Below are 14,159 nucleotides of genomic sequence, written 5' to 3' on the forward strand. Positions count from 1 at the left end.
CTGTGACTGTATCTTACATTAATTTGTAGAATCCTTTACTATAGATAATTTAGCTGATCTGTAAAAAATAACGTCTTCACGCCTTATATAGCATGTACTGTAGTACGACGCTAGATAAAAACCGACGTGGTAAGGTAACACCCTTCCACCGAGAGCTTCATCTTTATCGTATGTGGTCTAGCGCGCCGGTTACAGTGCAGGCGATTTGGTGTGACGATATCTCAGTAGCATGGGTTCGAATCCCGGCGAGGGAAGAACAAAAAATTTGCGAAAGCCAATTTACAGATCTAACATTGTTGGGTTGATGTTTAGACAAGTTGTATATAGATATTTCTCTAATTCTTTGTCAATTAATCACTTTCTGCACCCATTGTTTAAAAAATTGAATCAACGTGTGGTGTGGCTCGTTTGATCTCAGTTCTTCATTGTTTAAAATCTGATTATGGCGTCGAATATTCTTGTTTTCCTCTAAATTTTCTATTGTGACGGCATAAAAAAGGCGACCATGCCTGATGACGTCACATAGAAAGAACACATCTTTTTGCAGATCAGTCGCAAAAAAGCAATAAGTTTGCCTGCGTATTGTTTGAAAATCATTAGAGAAACAGATTCCACACCAAATCTCGTGTAATACGATATTTATCCACTCTCGACAGTTTAATTTTAAATATTTAAAACGCTCGGCAAGCCTCGCGTTTTAAATTTGAAAATTTAACTGTCTGGAGTGGATAAATATCGTATCACACTCGATGCAGTGGTAGAATCTATATTTCTCTAATTCTTCGTCAATTTATCCCTTTCTGCACCCATTGTATAAAAAAATGAATCAACGTGTGGTTCGTTTGATCTCAGTTCTTCATTGGTTAAAATCCGAATGTGACGTCGACTTTTCTTGTTTTTCTCTGAATTTCCTATCGTGACTTCACATAGAAAGAACACATCTTTTTGCAGATCAATCGCAAAGAAGGAATAAATTGCCTGCGTATTGTTTGAGAATCATTAGAGAAACAGATTCTACCACCAAATCTCGTCTAATACGATATTTATCCACCCTCGATAGTTAAATTTTAAATACTTAAAACGCTCGGCGAGCCTCGCTTTATAAATTTGAAAATTTAACTGTCTCGAGTAAATAAATATCGTATTACACTCGATGCAGTGGTAGAATCTATATATCTAACATTGTTTGATTGATTTTTAGACGAGTTGTATATATATATGTATGTCTATATACAACTCGTCTAAACGATATATTTATATTTGTCTAATTCTATGGAAAAATATCCCTTTCCGAATCCGTTGTATAAAAAAAATTAATCAATGTGTGGTTGCCGGTGATCTCAGAAGATGATTGGCTGAGTCAAAGGGTCATAACCTTTCTCAGCTCCCTGAAATTATCAAAATGTTCTAACAGGGCTTCGTTCAATATCATAGAAGCTACGTAGTGCTACGTAGATTTTGACAATTGAATGTGTAGCTTTAGACTAGCTGTAACATAAATAGTGTTAGCCGCTACGTAGCTGCTACGACATTGATCTCGACCCTGGTGTTAATGAAATTGACACCTTCGTGGAAAGTGGAAGGCAGTCGAAGGGGATTTTGGTTTAGAAAAAAGGAGATTTATCTTTTAATCATTAGAGAAACAGATTATTACATAGTAACGCGTGGATTATCGGATTTATCCAATCTCGATAGTTGAATTATAAATTTTAAAGTTCTCGCCGAGGCTCGGACTTTAAGATTGATCATTTAATTATCTCGATTGGATAATTCCGATAATCCACTTGTATCAATGTAATAATCTATATATCTATATACAACTCGTCTAAACATCAACCCAACAATGTTAGATCTGAAAATTTTTTGTTCTTCCCTCGCCGGGATCGAACCCATGCTACGGAGATATCGTGACACCAAATGGCCTGCACTGTAGCCGTCCCGCTAGACCACACGACCACCTGGGCTTCATAAAAATGAAGCTTTCGGTGGTCGGGTGTTACCTTTCCACGTCAGTTTTAATCTAGCGTCGTACTACCGTACATGATATATAAGGCATGAAGATGTTATTCTTACAGATCAGCTAAATTATCTATAGTAAAGGATCCTACAAATTAATGTAATATACAGTCACAGAAAATAATTATAATTTATAATTACGTCTGAACCGTACTGATATATTTCCCTCCAGTTTATATAATCCGTTCTTCCGATTTTGACTCTTTAAAATTCAAGAGTCTATCCTTAATTGAGGTAAATTAAATGGCCTTCCAAATACTTTTCGATCCCTAACATCACTGAATAGACATTAGTTGTCGAAATACGGATATGGTGTAAAAATTTAGCACCCCATGTTGTGGTTTACCATCTTTGCCGCAAGTTTATTGTTTCTACTTGGTATTGAATTGATATAGAGATCCATTTTGTTACACCTTGTGATAACTTTTTTCTGCAATCGTCAATGGCAGTCAACAGGGTTGAAGAACATCAGTTGTGCAACCTGTTAGTCCAATGCGTTTTGTTAAATTAATTTTTTTCACTCTTTTTGGTCTTTTGGAAATGTTGTAACGTTTATGCTGTATTTAGACCCCTCTTCGACGAAATTTGTTACATGCACACGTATAAAAATTGCGGTTTTTATCCAAAGCAATCATAGGTTTGAACGTTGTTTTCAATTTAGACTTTTTATTTTTATTTCGTTTGGGCTTGTATCATATTTTTCCTCCGGTTTATATGATCCGTTCATCCTAATTTGACTATTTATAATTCAAGAATTTATCCTAAATTGAGGTAAATTAAATAGCCTTCCAAATACTTCTCGATCCCTAACATCACTGAAGAGACATTAGTTTTCAGAATCCGGATATAGTGTAAAAATTTAGCACCTCATGTTGTGGTTTACCATCTTTGTCGCAAGTTTATTGTTTCTACTTGGTATTGAATTAATATAGGGCCTCCATTTTGTTACACCTTGTGATCAATTTATTTGGCAACCGTCAATGGCAGTTAGCAGTGTTTAAGAACATCAGTTGTTCAACCTGTTAGTCAAGTTCGTTTTGTTAAATTATATTTTTTTCACTCTTTTTGGTCTTTTGGATAATGTTGTTTGTGCTGTATTTAGAAACCTCTTCAAAGAAATTTGTTACATGCACTCGTATGAAAATTGCGGTTTTTATTCAACTAATTCATAGGTTTGAACGTTGTTTTCAATCTATACTTTTTAATTTAAATATACTTCTTAATTTTTTTGGTCTTTTGGAAAATGTTGTTTGTGCTGTATTTAGACCCTTCTACAACGAAATTTGTTTTACATGCACACGTATAAGAATTGCGGTTTTTATCCAACGCAATCATAGGTTTGAACGTAGTTTTCAATTTAGACTCGTTTATATTTTTTTCGTTTGGGCTTGTATCATATTTTCCCTCCTGGTTGATATGATCCGTTCATCCTATATTGACTCTTAAAATTCAAGAGTCTATCTAAAAATGAGGGTACATTTTATATGGCCTTCCAAATACCGTTTCGATCTCTAACATCACTGAAGAGACATTTGTTGTCGAAATCCGGATCTGGTGTACAAAAATATATTAACACCTTATGTTTGTGGCATAACATCGTGGCCACAAGTTAATTGTTTTTCTGTTTAGTATTAAATTTGTTACATCTTGTGATCAATTTTATTTGGCAATCGCCAATGGCAGTCAGCAGGGTTAAAGAACATCAGTTGTTCTACTGTTAGTCAAATGCGTTTTGTTTAAATATACTTTTTCACTTTTTCGGTCTTTTGGAAAATGTTGTTTGTGCTGTATTAAGACCCTTCTACGACGAAATTTGTTTTACATGCACACGTATAAAAATTGCGGTTTTTATCAACGCAATCATAGGTTTGAACGTAGTTTTCAATTAAGACTTGTTTATATTTTTTCGTTTGGGCTTGTATCATATTTTCCCTCCGGTTTATATGATCCGTTCAAACTATATTGACTCTTAAAATTCAAGAGTCTATCTTAAATTGAGGGTAAATTATATGGCCTTCCAAATACCGTTTCGATTCCGAACATCACTGAAGAGACATTTATTGTCGAAATCCGGATCTGGTGTACTTAAAAAATATCGACACCTTATGTTTGTGGCATAACATCTTGGCCACAAGTTTATTTTTTTTTTGTTTAGTATTAAAGTTATATTAAGATCCATTCTGTTACATCTTGGTATCAATTTTATTTGGCAATCGCCAATGGCAGTCAGCAGGGTTGAAGAACATCAGTTGTTCTACCTGTTAGTCAAATGCGTTTTGTTTAAATATACTTTTTCACTTTTTTGGTCTTTTGGAAAATGTTGTTTGTGCTGTATTTAGACCCTTCTACGACGAAATTTGCGGTTTTTATCCAACGCAATCATAGGTTTGAACGTATTTTTTCAATTTAGACTCGTTCATATATATATATATATATCAGTCTAAAGATTTGCACAACGGTACTGATATAAGATGTTATAATACGAAAATGTTGTTATTAAATCGTGTTGACAAATATTTCGGCTCAACAAATGGCCTTCTTCAAGTATCACAAGTTTTAACTATACTGATATAATTTTTTCCTTATCTGCATAGTATCGCCTATTCTAGACGATCCGGTACATAGCAAATTTGCTGGTTGGTCTTTTTTATAGACTTTTATATATATATATAGTGTCTAAAAATAGCAACAATCAACATTCAATCTATCTAGGTGTGGATCAGTTTGTAAATAAACTGATGCAGTTACTAAATTAAATTATATAAGTGTCTAAGAATGTAACTTTAACACACTAATGAGTGTTATAAAATTAGTTTGTTATATTTTATATATTATTCACGCAATATTTCGCTAAACAAATTAGCTTCATCGGGCGTGTGCATCTATCTAGGTGAAATCGGATGCATGACAAAAAATATCTTTGTAGCTTGACGGCTACACAAAATTTGTGTAAAAGTTTAACATATTGATTGATGGGGTATATAAAACATATTTTTTCCGTTTATTATACATAACAATTTTTAAATCTAAACAAATAGTTGTTTGAGTTAAATAGAATGAAATTCATGATTTATTCCTTTGGTTTTGGGTAGAACTGTTTTTCATCCCTCTCATTAAGTCCATCAGGTTCAAGAGTACGTAGCTGATGCATCCAGAATCTTTCTCTCTGTGTTCTCCTTTCGGAGTCACAATTTTGATTTACCTCAATTATTTGAAAGGTGATATCAAAAGTATGTCCTGTTCTAAAGAGGTGTCTCGAAATTTGGATGGTTTCTTCCTTTTGTATAGAACGACCGGTGATTGTTAAGTCTGATGTTGAATGTAGTTTCTGTTTCACCAACATACTGCAGCTTGCAAGTTCCACAAGTAAGAATATAAATACTATTTTCCGTTTTGCAATTAGATGTAACATAGATGTTGTATCGCTGCTTTGTTACTGTGCTGCTGAAAGAGTGGTCAGTGTTTGCGGCTTTACAGCACTTACAATTGCTTCTACCGCATTGTTTGTAACACCCAAATTTAGAAGTTTCTTGTTTCTTTACTTTTGATGTCACAAGTATGTCTTTGAGATTTTGGGGTCTACGAGAGGCAATTACAGGAGGTGATGGAAAAATTTCTTTTAAGGAAGAGTCATTTTCGATAAGACGCCAGTGCTTTCGGATAGTAGATGAAATATTTGTCAAATCGGGATGGAAGGTTACGACAAACGGAATTCTATCTGCACGGGTCGTCATATCTTTGTATTCCATGAGGCTAGCTCGATCTTTTTCTTGGGCTTTATCAAAAGCGTCTGTGATGTCTGATTAGTCTGATGGCTTGACTGTAAGGTATACTCCTGGAGCAGTGTTTCGGGTGACAACGTTTTGGAGAAAGGAACTGGTGTTTATCAGTTTTCTTTGTGTGGAGATCAGTTGTCATGACCCCGTTTTTTTACAAATGTGGTGGTGTCGAGAAAAGCAATTTTCTCGCTTGAACATTCAGATGTAAATTTAATTGAGTGATGGAACTGATTAAAATGATCTAGGAAATCTTGCAAATGTTCTGCAGTATCGTCCATTTCATGTCAATATCATCAATAAAACGGAGCCATGACAAGGGTTTGTATGGCACACTCAAAAGGATGCGTTCTTCGAGATCCCCCATAAAAATGTTGGCAAAAGAAGGTGCCATTTTTGTTCCCATACTAGTTCCGTCAATCTGTAAAAAGTGCTTGTCGTTGAAAATAAAGTTGTTATTTTCAAGCACTAGCTTGAGCAATTGAACTAGACAGTCAGTTTGGGGATGTTTATCCTTTCGAGTATTCCATGCTTTTTCACACACGGCAATTCCTTCATCTTTTGGAATATTTGTGTATAAAGAACACACATCCATTGAAACCAAAATTCGGAACTTTGTTGGTCTCGTTTGAACTTTTTATTTTGTTTAGCTTTGAAATTTTGTTTCTCTATTCCTTGAATGTCGGATAGTCTTCTTTGAATTGCGTCCATGTCTTCTGGAGTAACAGACAGAGATGTTTTTATATACGTTTCATTTCCGAATTAATTTGTTTGTAGCCGTAGATAGAAAAGGAGAGTAAGAGTTGAAGAAGTCGGAATGACCAATTGAATAAAATATCGTCCCAACGCTTCATAAATCTGCTGGACTTTACACCCGGTGTCTGAGGCGTCAATTTGATATTTGTGTTCTACCCAAAACCAAAGGAATAAATCATGAATTTCATTCTATTTAACTCAAACAACTATTTGTTTAGATTTAAAAATTATTATGTACAATAAACGGCAAAAATATGTTTTATATACCCCATCAATCAATATGTTAAACTTTTACACAAATTTTGTGTAGCCGTCAAGCTACAAAGATATTTTTTGTCATGCATCCGATTTCACCTAGATAGATACACACGCCCGATGAAGCTAATTTGTTTAGCGAAATATTGCGTGAATAATATATGAAATATAACAAACTAATTTTATAACACTCATTAGTGTGTTAAAGTTACATTCTTAGACACTTATATATATATATATATATATATATATAACAGATCTAACATTGTTGGGTTGATGTTTAGACGAGTTGTATATACATTATGTACACAGCCATGTATCACCATCATTGATGGCGATCCGATGGATACATTTGTTGTAGAGTTGTCACTGACTCAGACGTACTTATAAATATAATTATTTTCTGTGACTGTATATTACATTAATTTGTAGGATCCTTTACTATAGATAATTTAGCTGATCTGTAACAATAGCATCTTCATGCCTTATATATCATGTACTGTAGTACGCCGTTAGATTTAAACTGACGAGGAAAGGAAACACACGGCCACTGACAGCTTTATTTTTGTAGAGCCCAGGTGGTCGTGTGGTCTAGCGGGGCGGCTGCAGTGCAGGCGATTTGGTGTCACGATATCACAGTAGCATGGGTTCGAATCCCGGCGAGGGAAGAACCAAAAATTTGCGAAAGCAAATTTACAGATCTAACATTGTTGGGTTGATGGTTAGACGAGTTGTATATATATATATATATATATATATATATATTATGTATATATAGTTATAGTTATGTTTTATATACATATTACAAATTGGTATTGGTAAGAAACTTCTTTCGTTATTTTTCTTTCTTTCAGATACATGTACGTGTAAAATTTGCAATTTTGTATCAAAATGCACTCAATGGTAACTTATTGCTTGATAACTTCAGAATGACCAAAGCATTAATTAACCATATAATTCATAAGCTTAAAGTTAACTAATTTGATATTTGGGTTGTTTTTAAATGTCTAGTTCGATATATAGTACATTTATCTATCGGTTTCAGTAAAAAAAAAGACGACGAATCTTAGTTATATGATGTGCTTATATAAACATACTTTAATGTGCATTTTTCACTGAACATTTCCCTGTGCGATTAATTGTATTATGTATAAGTTTCATAAAATTTGGTTGAAACAAAATTTGGGCTTTGCTCATTGTTGAAGGCCGTGACCTATAGTTGTTAATGTCTGTGTCATTTTGGTCTCATTGGCAATCATACCACATCTTCTTTTTTATATTTAAAAATAAGTTAGTGAACGGAAACGAAAAAAAAAGCTATTTTTCCATTTGTAAAGGGGCATAATTCTTGTGCGTGTAAAAATGAGTTTGAAGCCAACAAAATCCAAACTTGATCTGTGTTTTGCGGTAATAAGCATTGTGTATAATTTCCATAATATTTGTGTGAGGCTATAGATTAAGGAATCATTAAGTTAGAGAACGGAAATGAAAAATTTAGCTATTTTTCCATTTGTTAAGGGGCATAGTTCTAGCCTATTAAAGTGAATCTGACGCCACCAAAATACAAACTTGATCTGTGTTTTGTGGTAATAAGCATTGTGTATAAGTTCCATAAAATTTGAGTGAGGCTTGCTTAAGTTAGAGAACGGAAATGAAAAATTCATCTATTTTTTTCCATTTGTAAAGGAGCATATTTCTAGAGCGGTAAAAGTGACGCCACTAATATCGAGCTCCATCTGTGTTTTTGGGTGATAAGAATTTTGTGCAAGTTTCATAACATTTGGTTTAGGGCATTGCTTATACGTGAATAAGTTTGGAATGGGAGTATACAAAAGTACAAAAATATGCAGCATAAATATTTATCTCCGTTAAGGAGCACACCAGCACACGATGTTCAACATTTTTTTTCGTGATACGTATGTAACAGTAATATCAGTTGTGTGAACAGTTGTGCATATAAATATAACAGGTTTCACTCACAACGCTTAAAAAAGATAAAGAAGTAAACAAAATTACACACTAAGATTGCAAAAAAAAGACAACTAATGATTATTGGCCAAAAATAATAGAGGGAAAATCACTAAATTGATGTTAAACATATATAAAGCTTGATTTTAGAAATACACTTGGGTTAATTTGAAACATGCACATCTTGATAAAAATCACATCTAGATTTAAGAAGACATAGCTAGATTTTAAAATAATTGCACAACAAAAAAGTGATAAAACATGACCAATTCCATGTTAAATAAGAATCAAGAGCTATATCTATAGTCATTTTAACTAACATTCAAATCAATGTTCATTCTTTTTATGTTGTTTAAACACTAATAATTAAATATGGGATGTAACACGTCTTCCGATTAGCTAAAATGTTTGTTTTTTTTTTTTATATCAGCTCATATATTATTTTATCTTGTGACCGTCACGTCATCAATGTTTTTCAATGGTGTAAAAATTGGAATTTAAGAATTAAATTAAATACTGATCGATATCAAAGTTCGTTAAAACAAGATTTGTCAGTTAAGTTTGAACTAATTGAATTTTACCGTAAATTTTTGGTTCTTAAATTTATCTATAATTGATGTTACACTTCTGTCCCGGATTAGATACATAGGTGAATCACTCAGAAAAGTGCTTTAGCCTGCGATATTCATTTATGTGCCTGTCAGAAGTCATGAGCCAGTACTCCAGAATTAGCTGTTGACTGTTGAGTGCACTGATGTTTTAGGTCTATTATTTAAGCATACACTAGGTCGATATTTTTTCTCGATTCAATTGGTTTACCTTTTGTCAGGTTCGATATTGCTTTCACGTCTCATGGCTTTTAAAAAAAGATTGGCTAGGCCGTGTAACATTACATCGCAAAATTCAGATACTGTCCACAATTCAATTATTATTGTACAATTTAGTCAAGTGCAAAAATGTTTCTAATTTTTCATCGAAATTTTAAGATTAAGATAGAAAATAGGCAAGATTGTTAGAATTTTTGTTATCGAATGTATTGCTTGCTGAAGCATCAGCCGGATAGTTTTATTCAGCAAGCTATCGAATGTGGGAACGAATAATATTAAGGACAATAAATTATATAGTATTTACACAGAGATCAATTCTCTAAAGACTGACTGAATGCCAAAGGAGTAGGTCCGGTAAGGGCCGATTTTGGCCCCAAATTTCAGTTTCATCTAACGAGATATTTAGGACACTTTTTAAACACTTAAGTGTCTATTTCAATTGATTCGATTAGTTTATGTTAAAGATTTTAACTGATTCAGTCATTAAAAACGCTCCGATTGAAGCTTAAATATGAAAAATATATCAAATATGCCAAAAAACGTCACTTTAAGTTTTCAGATGGTTTTCGTCAAAAATGAAAGTGGCCGCATCCGTGTTCATCCTCAAACTTTATATATGTTATGTATTATCATCAAATACTACTTACATTTCAATATTATGAATGAATACGAATGCGGCCACTTTCATTTAAGACGGAAACCGTCTAAAAGTTTACTAAAATGCTATAATTGTGAAGATTTCAGTAATTTAGCATGACTTCATGATGCTAGTACACGATATATGTGCATTGTATTGTCAAAAACAGCACATATGTATGTAGCAGAAGCATTCTACTTTCTAAAAAATAGCTAAAAGATTACATTTTCACAATTTTGCAAAACTGCTTAATTTTGGGGCCAAAAAGGGGTCTTACTGAACCTACTCCTTTGTTGTTTTTATTTCGATCTGAGACATTGCAACTTTTAGCACTATCCTACGACACCTATGCATATATCCTACTCAAGGACTAAATGTAGGAAATATGGCATGATCTAGATATAGGACAGCTTCGGTGACATGGTCCCTGGTACTTAATACGACTGTATACATGTACATATACGATTCATTTGTATTTAACTTTTTTTTTGTGTTCAGTTCAATTTAACCTTCTTTCATGATCCTCATTTGTTTTACAGTTGGCTAATTTGTTTATAAATACATGTAAGAAAGAAAAAAAAACCATTTAAAAATCAGTTGTTCATTTTAACTATAATTTTACTTATACATAGATTCACAGAATAATTTTTCGGGGTTGAAAATTTCCTTTTTATTTTCAAAATCGCACATGTCATTGTATACGACTCTTTCATTCTTACAAACGGCAAAGTATGGCGAGCCTTCTCTGCCGGTCCACGGATTTAATCCATTTGGTAATCCTTTACAACTCGGATATCTCACATAACAAGGTACACATCCTTGTGCAGATCTGCATTGATTTTCATCATAGTCGCCTGCAAAATAGTAAAAAAATATAGCGTGAACTCTTTACAAAATTCTTTGATATAACTTTTCTTAATTGAAATACGCAGGTTTTTTTGTGTCTAGTGTGTTGTTATAGTATACTGTCTACAGTCATAAAAACTGATTGATTTGGAATATAATTAAGAGATAACTGTATTGTATTTGAAGCTTTAAGGACGTCCATCGGTAGTTTTACTGTCGCAAATTTAGTTTACCTGGCGACGCGGAGCGGAGACAGGTAAACGGGTATTTGCGACAGTAAAACTACCGATGGACGTCCGCAAAGCTTCAAATACAATACAGTTATCTCTATTCTAATGCAAAACAAGTTTATAATTAAATTTCAATCATTATTTCAGTGTAAAATGTTCATTAAAGAAAATTCCGCGAAAAGATGTTATGTTCTTTGGTCCCTACACTAGGTGACGTCATATGTATTCTTCCGGCGTCAAACATAAACACCGGCCGTTTTCTGGCTTCTGTGCCGCTTCAGAATGTAATAAAATTTGATAAAAAGAAGATTTTTAGGCGCAACAAGTGAGTTGTTTGTTTATTATTGTAGAAATAACATGTCAATACATTCCGAAATTCAAAATGTCGGCTTCCTTAGTTACTGACAAGGAGATAGAGAATTTTACGCCTGCTGTTATCCAATCAGAACAATTGTTACAAAATAATTGCATTAGAATTGCTTATCTACTGGTGCAGGCATGATCTGTCGTCTCATTAAGATATTTTATCAAATGCACTCTCTAAATTGTGTAACATTCATGTTGCAGTATTACATAGAAATCAAACGTACATTTAAATATAAATTAATCAAGTATTTTTCTTTAACAAGGACACCGCCGAGATTACCTCTTATCTTTTGTAAGAACTAGTAGACATCGTTATCATCAGCTTATACAATAGTTATAGACGAATGATTTGACATTACAAAAGAATCACTTTCTGGGGGTCATCTTATAAAAAGTACAAACTAATAAAAATACAAACACTTACATGGATCTTTGTAAAGTATTCTTGACCCACAATTTGCTTTTTCAGGTTGAACACATCGGCTGATGTTTTCATCAAACAATAAAGGGTCCTTCTTCCACACTTTGCGTTGTGCAATCGATATATTTAGAACAACTTTCTTCATAAGTTAAAAATACAGAGTTAGATTTTTCACAGATGGCGGCTGGTGAAGCATTGATTGGCAGATCTATCTTCTTGGAACCTACATAAAATTACAAAGAGAATAAACGCTTTCAGTTTAAAGTTTTACTACAGTTACGTTTAAAGAAACAAAAACATATCAAGCGCATAATATATTATCGAAAGATCTCGGTTGTTCAGAGCATGCACTTATTGTTTTGTGTATTAATAGGTTCTTGAACAGTCCTTTTCTTCATAGTCAATATTTATTGACAACGTAGTCATGGGCAAAAACATTACCATCGGCCTAATGTAAAAAAGTCTTCCAAATCTAGATCACCATCTGGGAGCTTTGATGACCTTCTTTCACATCATCATCATCCACTAGGGTTACATTACATAAGAACTATTCTCTTCTCACTGCCAGTTAATTTTCTAAAACGTTTGAGAGATTATGCACTTGACAAAGGAGGCACCAATACATTTTCTGCAACATACAGACTAGTCAGTATTATTTGTGATGTAGCTCTTTTCCGCCTTTTCAAACCAGTAAGATCGGAACCTTTACACGAGGAAAAGAGGAGATTCCTTCCTGTTGATTTTGCCAATAGAGGAATTGATGCAATCAATATCTGCAACGTTCTACATCACAAGGAGGTAACATCTAAAATTCCTATTTATTTTCAAAATCAGTCTGTTCCTATTGTATCCTACAGTTACACCAAAACCATTGTACCTAAAATATTTAACTATAAACAAGCATTGCAGGACCTTGACTTAGAACAATACCTAAAAAAAACCTCCGACATGTGACTGTTTCCACTCGCCTTATAATTACAGCCCCTCTGGTCATGTTATTACTGTAGGGGGGTCTAAACATAATTCAACATGAAAATCTCATAATTAAATTATTACACGTGTCTAAACCAATCCAAGGAGTAATCAAGCATTTCTATAATGTCTTCGTTTTTTGGAAGACATTTTGCAGTTTTCTGTTTATTATAATTTGTCATGAGGGTTTGATTTTGACACTCGTTGTGTGTTCCCAAGTGTATTGGTGTCATGTAATTATTTAAGTATTCTTTCTATTGTGTTGGATTAAATGTTTTATTGTTTTCATTCCGCATGGTGTTTCGGATATCAATTTAGGTCATACTCGGACCAAGGCCGTTCATCCTCATCAGGTGCTCTGGCCAATACTTAAATTATTTATTTGATCTATTAATATGCTTGCATTTTATATCGGATGCGATAAGTTTAGAGAACCCCAACACATCAATTGGAACCATAACTTCAAAATAATTATGGATTCCATTGAGGACTACGCCAGAGCATGGGCTAAGCGAGAAGAAGTTGAACTGGATACTTTGTCAGAATGGGTTAAAACTATTAGGTCTCTGATAAAACGTCGCGTTCACAAGTTGAAAAACTGTGTGAACGATCGACCAAAGTCCGTTTTCAGAGACAAAGAGGCCATGAAATGTCTATCAACTCTTCATGATAAGTATGTTGTTGTTCCTGCGGACAAAGCCTCAAATAATATTGTCTTTGTATGTAAATCGTATTACTACGAATGTCTTGTAAAAGAATTGGGTATAAAGGAGCACTCAGGTAATCCCACATACAAAGACATATCATTTGACAAGGATGAGATTTTAGCAAATCATAAGTCCTTCATGGCTTCAATAAACATTGCATTGAACACCAAATCGGAGGACTTACCTTGTTTGTATTGGATACCAAAGCTTCATAAAATTCCGTACAAACAACGGTATATTGGGGCTCATCTTCATGTTCTACTAAAGAATTGTCCATTAGATTGACTAAAATTCTGTTCGCAGTGAAAGAGGGTTTTCAGAAATACTGTAAAACTGTTTACTCGCGTAGTGGTATTAATCATATGTGGATTCTTAAAAGTTC

General features: G+C 33.6%; 1 long non-coding RNA gene across 1 annotated transcript; it reads right to left on the bottom strand.

Annotated features, from left to right (window-relative positions):
• Positions 1-10,828: 10,828 nt before the first annotated feature.
• Positions 10,829-12,188, bottom strand: LOC139484972 (uncharacterized). The gene is made up of 2 exons (XR_011655217.1): positions 12,102-12,188; positions 10,829-11,089 (listed from the first exon to the last, which is right to left on the bottom strand). It is a non-coding gene; the product is annotated as an uncharacterized lncRNA (long non-coding RNA).
• Between the last annotated feature and the right edge of the window lie 1,971 nt (positions 12,189-14,159).

The sequence above is a fragment of the Mytilus edulis genome, chromosome 1, assembly GCF_963676685.1.
Source record: "Mytilus edulis chromosome 1, xbMytEdul2.2, whole genome shotgun sequence".
In the NCBI taxonomy this organism is placed as follows: domain Eukaryota; kingdom Metazoa; phylum Mollusca; class Bivalvia; order Mytilida; family Mytilidae; genus Mytilus; species Mytilus edulis.